This window comes from Grus americana, chromosome 1 (genome assembly GCF_028858705.1).
Source record: "Grus americana isolate bGruAme1 chromosome 1, bGruAme1.mat, whole genome shotgun sequence".
Classification (NCBI taxonomy): Eukaryota; Metazoa; Chordata; class Aves; order Gruiformes; family Gruidae; genus Grus; species Grus americana.
The window spans coordinates 28,366,548-28,378,611 of NC_072852.1; the positions used below are offsets into that span (position 1 = coordinate 28,366,548).

The 12,064-nt window shown below is 41.1% G+C and overlaps 1 protein-coding gene across 6 annotated transcripts in view; it reads right to left on the bottom strand.

The window, feature by feature from the left end:
* The window catches only part of ST7 (suppression of tumorigenicity 7), a 154,790-nt gene that overhangs the window by 90,509 nt on the left and 52,217 nt on the right, over positions 1-12,064 (bottom strand). The window contains exon 1 of one of the 6 annotated variants that reach the window (XM_054819867.1): positions 4,429-4,450. The exons of the other annotated variants lie outside the window; for them this stretch is intronic. The gene's annotated coding sequence lies outside the window, so the exon portion shown is untranslated. Of the gene's footprint in view, positions 1-4,428; positions 4,451-12,064 lie in introns of those variants that run through there. 6 annotated transcript variants of the gene reach the window in all.

Below are 12,064 nucleotides of genomic sequence, written 5' to 3' on the forward strand. Positions count from 1 at the left end.
CACGACTTCTGCTTCAGCAAGGCTTGCGTGCCTGGAAGCTTATTTGTTTTTTCCAACTGTAATAATTGGTCTCAGGAGATTATCCCTTCTAACAAATTTATTTAGCACTTCAGTGTCCTTTCCATCGTAGATCTCAAACTGCATTGCTAAACAGAGTGTGTATCAAATTCACATTTTAGAAGGAGAAACTTAGATACAGAGCAGCACTTGTAAACACTGAGTCAGTGGTCGATCTCCGACGGGAATCACAGGGGAAATCCATCTACCCACCTCACAGCCAGGGGAAGTTTTGCTACCAACATTAGCAGGACCAGGATTTCACCCTAGCAATCTGACGCCTCTGCCATTTCCCTGCTAGGGTTAACAACTCCACAAAAATCTCATCCAGGTAAAGCCATTTTGCTGATTTTGTCTCCAGAAGGCTGTCATCATTACAGCAGTAAGCTACGCAGGGGCATAATTAAGTGGTTGCAGCAGAATGCACAGTTCTTGGGCGATACCTTTTCCCTTGCACGTTGGTTATGATTAACAGCCATATAGATCAAACAGAAGAAAGCATCAGCTGGGCCCTATTTCCAGGCAATAATGCTCTTAGGGCACCCAGAAGGATAGACCTGATAGACAAAACCCATCTGTTTCTGAGTCGATTTCATTGTTTTGTACATCTGCTCAGTTCATTTAATTCGGTGTTAATACACTCTGCTTCACAAAAATCTTTTACTAATGAAATAGTTGTTAAAGAATAATAATTTGCTTGATTGACTACTGTTCTCTGTATTGCTGCCTTTTCTGGATATCTGTCATGCTGCAGATACTGGGAACAAGCCAGTGACTGCAGGGACTTTTCCAAAGAACCTTACTGAGATACAAGAGCTCCTTGTTTAAAGAAAGTCCTTTTGTGCCACCACGGAAAGATCATTCTTCTGCTCCCTCTTTTTTCTTTGGGCACTCTTTTTTTCCTGTACAATTGTTATGCAATTTTTATATAGATTTTTATTATACAATTGATGTGCGAATGTAAGCACATGCGTGCCTCAGTGGAAGGAATGACAAAGACAAAATGGGAGAGATGCAGGTTCCTTCTTTGTTTGGGTGTGTTTTGGGGTTGGTTTGGTTTTTTATGGCCAGCTTTTATGGTCATTGTCACTTTGCCTTCCATTTTCATCACCTGCCTTCTTGACATTGTCCAACCTAGTGCAGACAAGGCTCTCTTGATATTGACTGTCTGCGGTAATGCTTTAGTGAAAGGAGGGCCACTTAGCTCCCCTTCTTATCCTCAGGGGATGAAACCTTCATCCTCTTCAACTCTGACATTTCCTGTTGGCTAAGGATGCCTGGCAAGAAATGAGCCCGGGTATCCTGTAGAGTCATTCATGTACCTTCTCTGTAACGTATTAGGAAAGCACCACATATTGATTACTGCGTTTGTATGCTAGTAAGAATCTACAAGTGATTCACAACAACTAACAAGAAGCTCCCTGCTTCACTACATGTCCCGGAGCCTCACACCTGATACTACCTAAAGCCTTGTTGATTCACTCTCCTCTAAGAGCAATACAGAATATGAAGCCAAAGGTGTGTGTTAAGATTGCTTCAAGCCCTCCCAGTTCTGCTGAAAAGGCAGGATTTTCCACTTCCCTGGTGCAATTTGGATAGCCGTATAGGGCCAAATCCAGCATCCCACGGGGATGTCTCAGGGCTCACAGGGCAGCCCAGAAGCTTTGTTTTGTGGTGAAGCCACCATGGCAATGCCCCTCTCCACCCTAGTTGGGGCATCAGAAAGAGTCCTTGGCAGACAGACAGCTGTATTCTGCATAAGTTTACAGTCAGGCTTTTAAGATCACTTAGACATCTTTTACCTGAGCAAAGAAACTAGAAAAAGTAGTCCTCTGATATGTGATCTTTAATGGGCATGTAGGAGAGAGATGCCTTTATTTATAGCACAGAAAGCTTGCAATGTTTTTATTTATGTATTTATCTGTTGCTTTATGGAGCACACACTGGAAAACAATCTATCAAGACGCCTTTGCAAAAAAGCTTAGAAAGCCAATCTATTTTACCGAGACCTGCAACTGTAGCATGGTAACCATATCTGATAGGTTTATCTCCCAGTATTTTCCTCCAATCTCCCCCTTACTGCAAGCCAGAATCTTCCTGCCAATCTCTATGCGGGATGTGAGCACTACAAATAGATTGGAGACATATATTTTATTTCCCCAGACTGTTTTTCACCTTTAGAACTTAATTTCATGTCTTCTTGCATCTTCCTGGAGAACAGCCTGGGTGACTGGAGCACAAACACCCTCACACCTTCAGAAGAGACGCTTGAGAAATACAACGATGCTTCTCCAGGCTGATCAGAGCTTCTAGCTTTTGTAAAGCATATTTTCCTTTATGGAAATTTCCTCCTATTAAGAATGGCCTGGTTTTCAACATGTTTCATAGAAGGGCTCTGAGAGATACAGTTGAAATAATCTGGATACTTTCTTGGCCCTAACTGAACTGATTTGAAGGTTATACCTCTTTTAGTTAAAAATAATCAGAGTCTCATAGATTCATAAAATCATGGAACAGTTTGGGTTGGAACGAACCTTTAAAGCTCATCTAGTCCAACCCCCTGCAATGAGCAGGGACATCTTCAACTGGATCAGGTTGCTCAGAGCCCCATCCAACCTGACCTTGAATGTTTCCAGGGATGGGGCATCCACCACCTCTCTGGGCAACCTGTGCCAGTGTTTCACCACCCTCAAGGTAAAAAATTTCTTCCTTGTACCTAGTCTAAATCTACCCGCTTTTAGTTTAAAACTGTTACCCCTTGTCCTATCACTACAGGCACTACTAAAAAGTCTGTCCCCAAATAATGGCTCCGTCTATATACTACTGAGAAGTATGTTGATTTTGGGTGAACCACAAGTATGAGCAATAAGAGCAACCGAAAATATGAAATGTTAGATCAAGACCAATTGTTAGAATTTGAGAGGTCTGATTCCTCACTCAGCGTAATGATATAAGCAGAATTTTTTTCCATGGAAGGAACAATAAAATGCAGGTTTGTCCAATATTTTCAAATGTTTATTCCAGTTGTAACTGTGTGGCAATCTAAACTTCTGCAAATTAGATGTAAACCAACTCATTAAATAAACAAATTATCAGCACATTTTGATGATAAAATGTTTCTCGGGAGAGTATGAAGCAAACATAGATCTATAATTTTAGAGGTTTACATTAAAGCACTTTAAAAACTTCTAATTTGAGGAAGAGAGTGTATCTTCAGTAGGATCCTTTGGAAGGTCTTAGATAAAGTGCCCAAGAAAACGAGATTTAAAAAATATCACTGAGAGCTGGTTTAGAAGAAAAGCAGGGGGGGTTGTTCATGGTAGAACATTTACTGGTAGAAAAGGAAAAGCCAAAGACCAACTATCATCACACAACCTCTCTAACAACAACAGCAAAATCCTTCACCATAAATTTAGCACAGATTTGAACAAACCTGACACTGTAAAAGATGGAGAGAACATCTAAACGCTACAGCAAGGTGCGTTACAGAGCGCCCTGAACGACTGCTTACTGCTTCAGAAACCCTGCGTGGTGCCGCAGGACAAAGCCATGTGAAGATGCTTGTTTTCATCCAAGACAGCAGTAAAACCCTATTAAACGGCTTGACAGACTAATTAGCTGGAACACAGTGCTGAAGAACAATATTGCTTTGGTATTACTCTGCTAGCTCACTTGAAGCTCTCTCCACTGCACAACACAGACATGCTCTTCATAGGAAAACCTTAGCTGACTCAGTCCCTCAACCTTATAAAATTCCTATCTTCAGCTTTTTGGAGCTAAATACACTGCTGTATTCCAAATGCTGTAAGCAGCAGCTGAATCTAATGAGGCCTGTATCCAAAATCATAAAAGAACTCAGCTAAAATGTCACATCCATATTTATTTGAAATGTTAAAAACTTTCAGTCTTCTCAGGCATAATTAAAATTTGTGTTCTATATATGCTTTTTCCCTCTGGAAAAATAATGATCTATCATTTTAAAGGCATCAAAGCATGTTTGTACAATTGGCATCTGACAGATTTCATTAAAGTCGAGTTTCTTTGAAAAGTGATATCTATAATTCTGTTTAATGTAGGACTCCCTCTGTGCATTTTATATGTGTAGACAGTGAGCATGTCTATTTTTCCCTCTTTTCTAACAGTAAATGTGTTTCTGGTATTACAATACATTGAAGCAAATAGAAATGACATTCATTTTCTATGTGAATTTAATGTCCGTGGTACATATTATACAACATATGCGTGTGTGTGAATTATATGGATTTTGTATTTAATGGAGTTAATTAGTGTCTGTCTTACTGCTGGTTTCACAGAGCTGGCTTAATACCTGAAAAGGTGCTTTGCTGTTCAGACCCCCCCCCCAATCTTTACCTTCAAGACTCCTCAGCTTTCTGTCCTGAAGTGCCACCACAGCAGCCTGCTCCCATACACTGCTGGACCAGAACAGCAGCCTACATACGGTCTGGACTTCTGCGCGGACTCATCAGCAGGCTGAGTACCAGAGAAAGACAAATTGGGGTTTTTCCCCACTACTACGAGAGAGATTCAAGATGCTGCCCCACTCAAATTTGCATGTCTTGCTTACCAAGCGTATTGCAGTCATTAGCTAACCACAGTTCTACTAATTCCCATATTTGAATGCTCTTTCATTTAGTACTTCCTGCGGTGACTGTAATTACATTTCAGGGCTCATTGGCTGGGAAAGTTAAATGACACGATATGAAAAGAATAAGATTAAAGCAAGTTTTCAACTCTAAATATCAAATATACAAGAACGTACTTTGAATTGGCACCAAATGAGACTGTCATTCTTTACCCTATAGTTAGCTACATATAGAAATTGTCCTTTCTATTCCATACCTTTTCTTTACAGCTATTGGTTAAATTATTATGCTCTGGTCACTTACTAGATTGAACAGTAGGAAAAGGGCACATCAAGATAAAGTATATCAGAACCTGAAGTAGTTTCTACAAACATAAGCCCAGATTTACCAAAGAGCTTTCTTCCAATGGCCCTGAGGCAAACCTTGCTCATAATCTGGAATCTTTTGTTCATATTTATTAGTATTATTCAGGACTATTATTAGTAGTAATAGCTATTAATAATTATCATTATTATTATTATTATCTGGATCACAGGAAGTACAGCTATCTGCTTGGGATCAAAAATACACTTGCATCTTTCAGGGAGCTGTCAGGGTTTTGCATGTGAATGATGCTACTTCAGTCACAGGACAGCCACATAAATATATATAATTGAATATAACTAAATATTTTTAAGCTATATATATAATCAGATATGGAAACTGATGTTTTTTCCTGACAGTAGCTAGTTCTGGTTTTCCCCATCAAGAAGAGAGGTAGAGTTATGGTTTGGCCCATACAGGGCTGAGAGAGAAGAATTTGTTTTGGATCAGGGGAAGTAAATGATGAAGGAACCAGAAGTGTCAGTATATTCATACACGACTTTAAATGCCTACGGGGAAAGCAGAGGCAGTTGCTGTGCTCAGTGTCTCCCCTTCTCCCAGTGCCGAGTGTAATTATAGACAGCAGCAACAGATGTTGCCAATAAGCTTAAAAGGAGAAAGGGAAGTGGTAGGAATGGAAATGCAGTGTCATATAGAGAAAACCAACAGGAGAGACACCTGAAAACGCAGTGACTTTCTCTCCCCCGAAGACAGACCCGTGGCAGCAGTGCGTATCTCCCGCTGCAGTGAAGCAGACGGTTGCAAAGGCTGTAACGGTACAAAGATCACAGAATATCCCGCAAAGCCATAGAAGGAAGGAAACCAGTAGCATTGCTTAATAGTCTGCTTATTTTACAGTCAAGTGGATTGCCAAGCAACTAAGCTATAACAAGTCCCATATTTAGGGGAAGAAATGTTTGTCTTCTGTCTGTCCCTGCTTGCAAATGGCAAGTGGAGGGCACTTCTAAGCCAGATAATTCAAGTACAGCATGTTCCCTGATCCCCGAGCCTGTGCTGCTGAGCAGCCGGTGTTAATCACGGCAACAGTTGACACGCGTGCCTTGCCAGAGTCCAAGTTTATCATCATCATTGTGACTTTTACTCTCTACTGCTCAAAACAAAACAAAAAAACCCTGAAAACCCCTGAAGTTACTCAGGAATCTGAGATTCCCACATTACTTAGCGCAGCCAGATCTCTTCAGGATTACATAAACGACAACTCCTGATGATAAAAAGAGCTTGATTTGGTTGTCTAAGCATGTGCATCCAAAGCTGTTTAAGATGCACAGGGTAGCTGACACACTGACACAAGGCACAGACAGAATACCCGCAGGGACCAACAGCTAGAGGCCAGGTGAAATAAGTCCTAGGGCACCTGAAATGGCTCTGGATGCCTCATTTAGGCAACTGACCTGAGCCCCAACCGAGCCCTTCATCTTTTGCATTCTTCAGCTGCATCACCCACCAGCAAAAATGGGTTAATATTGCAATTAAAAAGCACCTACATAAAAGTACAAATATATACAGTGTATACACTTGGGAGCACATCTTAAATCACTCACAAAGACTAAAGATGTAGTATTCCTTCTATATACAAGCAGATATTGAAGACTCTCACCCAAGAGCATCATCTTGTAAACACAAAGTTCAAGCCTGAAGAAAGATGTGGTTAGGCAAAGATTCCATGTAGTCGGGTCCCTACCCCAAGAGCATCCTGCTGCTGGAGAAGGACAATGCAGCAACAAAAGAAGCCTATAGGTCATATAGGCAAGTGGGGCAAAATGACCCCAGCCCAGGCCATCGACACCCGTGACATTATTTCAAGGATAAATCTAGTTGCTCAACCTCAGCACTGCTAGCCCACAAGAGAAGATGCAATTATCTGAATGCTTTGATAGATGTCTGTTATGTCATTACTGGCTTTTCAGGAGGCACCTGACTACCTTTATTTAGCAGATACGTCTTTTTCCCTAGCTCAGCTCTCTGACATCAATATTTTCCAGGATTCTGCCTAATGGTAATAGAATAAAATTTAAGGTGTGATGAAAAACTATAAGTGTACAAGCAGTACCTCAACCTAGACTGATTTCACATTAATGCCCAGCTGAAACATTAAAGAATTAAAAAGAATGGTCAAACAGTAATTGTTTAAAACAATCAGGTAATTTTGAAACTGATTCTTTTTGTAATTTGCTGTTTTACTCCAAATAACAGGATCAAATTAATGACAAACCCACTGTTTTCCTTCAATCTGAAATGACACTAAGAATCGAAGTAGGATTTAGCAACAGAAACATCCACTGGCTGATCAGTGCTAAAATGTGATTGGAATATGACTAAAATGTCTTTGCTTGGGAAATTACTACATTTAAAGTCGCTGTTTTCAGTTCCAAATTTACTATATTTTGTAGCCCTGACCAGTTCCTCTCTTCATATCCCAACACTAAAGTTGACAGCAGAAACCCCCAAACTCACAGCTGCCAGCTCGCCCTCTCCCTGAAGCACTGTGTGTGTTATACAGAGGATGTAACGTGAAAAGGTAACGTATAGCTTGTTTATTACATAAACACGCACGTGCTCTTATTCCTTCATCCAGTAACTGCCACAAACACAACCAGAGAACACAAAAATAGGGGTATAAATAACTACAACATAAAATTCTGCCATTGCTTCAAGCAAGTGCTGCTCTGCAAGCATGGCAGCTACCTTCCACTCACCACAGGCACTTGCTGCTGAACAGCTTTTACATCTTGCTCGAAGCAGATGGAATTAGTGACTGGAACTGAAAGAAACACTGCGTTGTGCAGAGATGTACTGGGGTGAAAGTGCTTCCAGCAGTGAAGCAGTAGCTGAAGAGCCAAATTCTCTTCCTTACCTGTTAAAGACGACCCTCGTCAGTCCGCTCAGCGACCAGAAGGTCCCACTGAGCAGAAAACTTAACTACTTCTCAAAACTAGGTGCTTAACACAACAATCCACCAAACAATATCTGAGAAAATGTCACGTACTATAACTACACAAACCACAGTGGCCTCAGCGAGGGCTGGAGCCTGCAGACCAGCCAGATGTGTTTGTAGTGGACAAAACGAGTAACTCCGGTGTCTGAGATGCACTGTGCATCTCATCACCCAAATCGCATGCAGTACTGGGAGTCAGTCACTAGCAACAAATAAAAAAGTGACAGGTTCAAGATAAAAATATGAGTGACCGCTCCAAGCCAAATAGCTGAAGGCCATGTCATAGATAACAATAACTATTTTCTCTAGATGTCTGTTTGCTTCCCCTCTCCAGGAGGACAGGCTTGTTTTCATCTTACTTATCTTTCTTACCGTTTCAGGGATTCCATCAAAAAAGTCTTTTAGCTTCAGAACAGATTTATATCCACTTTCAAAATACTCAATGCCTATCTATTAATTGAAAATACATACGTATCTTTCAGCTACCTATATTTTGGATACTCTGACTTGTTCATGCCAGAGACCCAGCTAAGCCCTCTCTGTAGCAGACTGAGCTCTCTAAACCTGGTCTGTCCACCACAGACTGAGAAATGGCCTTTCTTAGATTTACTGAATTAATTTAGTGTACCTTTTTATGCTCAGGCAACCTCTCTGGCATGCTGTACAGGCCGTACAAAGGAGAGCATCATGCTTTTTACAGCTGAGGACTGTAGAGACTAAGCTTCCAGGGAGAACCTGAAACTCTGACTGTTGGAAGTGATCATACAGCACACAAAACAGTGGCGTGTTCAGTGATCTTCTCCACTGTTATCTTTAGAGTTCTGAAAAATAAGGAGGAAAATCACGGTAGCTCTTCCAGTAAGCTCCCAATACACATTCTGAAAATAGGAGATTTTTTTCAGAGTAAAGGAAAATCTCCATGGGGTGATACTGGTGATGTTGAATGAGTGAATAGGCCTACACTCAGATATCCAAGTTCTGAACAAAAGTGCCCATGGAGCAGCTGGAAGCTGCAGGAGATCTCATCAATAAGCAGAGACTTTCAGTTATTTTCTCCGAACTACAAGATGCTAGATCTAAAACAAGCAATGGATTGAAAGGGATCTTACAGTAGACGCAGCTGAAAGGAGGGGAGGCATCACTAAGGAGGGCATAAATGCATTTGCTGTACTCACTTGTTCATTAGAGAAAGAGAAGGGGGAAAAAGATGCAAATTAAATGGAAATGCCTCATTTTCACAGAAGCTGAAAATAACACGGCAGGCCATGGGAAGGCACAGCTGGTACTCAGGCTTATTGCTACCATCAAGGCTGAATGGCTAGCAGGATTAGGAGCAAGCCAGGCTCAAACAAAACAGCACCAGGCAGTTTCTCCTCTCCCCCACTCCCACCCTACCCCGGTTCTGCTCTTTGCTGCTAACTACACCGTTAAATCACATCCCACTATTAATTCCGTTTCAAGCGGCAGGCTGCACCGATCTGTGTACAAGATTACAGCTTGGGCTCCTGCCCGTTTTGTTACAGCACAGATTGCTTCCCGTATTGAAGAGGGAACCATCTGGGAGGAAGAGCAAATGCTCGGCTACTTAATTGGTGCTTTCAGTAAAACAGGGTACAGTCGGGATTGACAGACCTAGAGAAAATCACAAAAGAGCCATCAGAAAGTGAAGGAAGGAAAAAGGAGCCTGCCTCCACTCCAAACTCTGAAAAGAATTGGAAATAAAGTAGGGTTTGTGTCAACCCCCTCAACCCTGGATCACCTTGGTTGTGGCAGCTTCACCACATCAGTCCTAGGGACTAGAGACACTGCCCTATTTTCCCACCCCACGCACGAGCAGGGGGACTGGCTCCATGACCTGATAAACTCTTGTTCACACAGCAGTCAAGGACTGTGTGATAACATTTAGTATGGCAAATTATCTACCATCCACCTTCTCATCTAGATATTGGAGAAAAGGGAGACTGATGTGTTGATTTTCATTTCTAAAATGGCCTCATTTACTAAAATCGCTTCAATAGCATTTCCAGTATTTTCCACCATTTCCATTTTAATTCTCAAGGATGTCTCTTGATTTCTTCATGGAAATGGCAGCAGGTCTTCATGAAGGAAGGGTGGGCAGGATTAAACATCAAACCTGTTCTTCTTCTCCTACTGCTTCTCTCATCCTCCCCCCCTCTCTTACCCATACATACTCCAGCTGCCTATTTGACATGTGAGATTTTAGCTCTCACACTTTCCAAATCCCCCACAATTCGAGAATTTACTATTCCAGGATCTTCCATGTTGCAGACTTCCTTCTCTCTTCTAGCTCATCACACCTCCTCCATTTTCTTGTTGCTCAAGAATGAAGGTGATCTCACCTCCTCCTTCAGGTTTCCAACTGTTCTTACTCTTCAGCTTATTTCAGTCTCCACAGATCAGCCATCTAGCCCGCATCTGATTTTGCAACAGCTTGCAAAATATATTTTGTACTCAATTCCTGTTTTTGTCAGGATCTTTTAAGTTTTGAAACCAGCTCAAGTTTAGTATTTAGATCAAGAACAGAACATAAACAGTAGGCTGTTTGGTGTAAAGACTAACTTTTATACCACCTTGGTCAATGGCTGAAGTGCTGAACTATTACAGCTAACACCCTCATAAATTTAAGACCCTTCTCACTTTGTGCTCTCAGAATTATTGATGCTCTGCCACTGTGGATCGATAGAAATGTCTCTAGGCCTTCCTACAAGCAAGCATCTCAGGGAAGCATGGCCATACCTATGGGTAGGGCAATTAACACTACCTAGTATCCATTTTCTTAGCATCCTCCAAACATACATCACTACCTTTGCAAAAACATCACCGAAGGGCCAACTGCATGGCAGCAAGATCAAAGAAAACAAAGTTATTCATTTGTTACGCTTAGAAACTGTAGTTCATCTTCAGCAGATGTGAACTTCAAACCCTGTATCAAAGGTCATCCATGCTTATTAAGAAATCTGAGAGCACAGCAAATAAGCAGATATGTCGAGTTTCTGAAAACTAGAAGAAGCGTTATCAAAGACATTAAAACCAGAAACAATCAACCATGTTGACATTTTTACATGAATATTACTTTAAAGTACTTTGACCTGCCTGCACGCACATTATGACGCAGTATAGTTCTTATTTCAGCTAAGAAAGTTTATTTCAATTAATCTTAAACCCTGTTAACTCAATATAGTCCTAACTGAGAATCTGTGTAGGTTTTTCTGTACCAGCTTAATCAACCATGTTAAAGAAAAAATCACACTTAAACCTAAGTAAGGACACACACAGATAAACCTTGTAAAAGATCATGTACTATTTCTGAGAACAGTAATCACAGAAAAGACTGATCTCATCAATCAGCCTAAGCTCTTAAGAGCCCAGCACAACAGTTTTCAACACCTATTTGGGACAAGCCTTTCATCGCTCGAAACCATCCTGGCAGGCTGTTCCCAAAGAAAAGGTGACCAGCTGCAAATGGCCAATACTCAGACTCTGCTGCAGTGACTCCTACCCTAAGTCAACTGCTTTTGTTGGCTTATTTTTGGACACTAGCATCCTGCAGCAGCTGGTGTGAAATCACTTGCACAGAGGCAATCAGATAAAACTTGAATCCATGAAGGCCATGTTTTGCCTTGCGCTCGTGTATGAGGCCCTAGGAAAAGCACCTTTATAAAGAAAAAAGGAAGTTACCTCTACACTTGCTCATAGCTAGCACTCCATTCTTCTTACAAAGAATGAAAGCAAATGACATATTGGAAAACAAGGTGATTTTTGAAAATGTTCTAAAATACTTCTTGTCACATGATTATCTCATTCACCACTTATTTTATAGTTTAGTGTTTCAGACTGCTGATCCCAAGTTTATTTTGATTCAATTTCATTCTGACTATATCCACTTATAACTTTTGCTATTATTTGACTAGCTGTCCTCATTTTCTTCTTCAAAATTATTTATTCAGACCAGTTCTGTGAGTTTGGATGCTAGAAAGCAGAAGCACGGCCCAATGACTATGACTCAAGTTTAGGAGTTACCAGTTGAACAACTTTCCCTTTGAAAGGCATTTCTAGGCTGAAC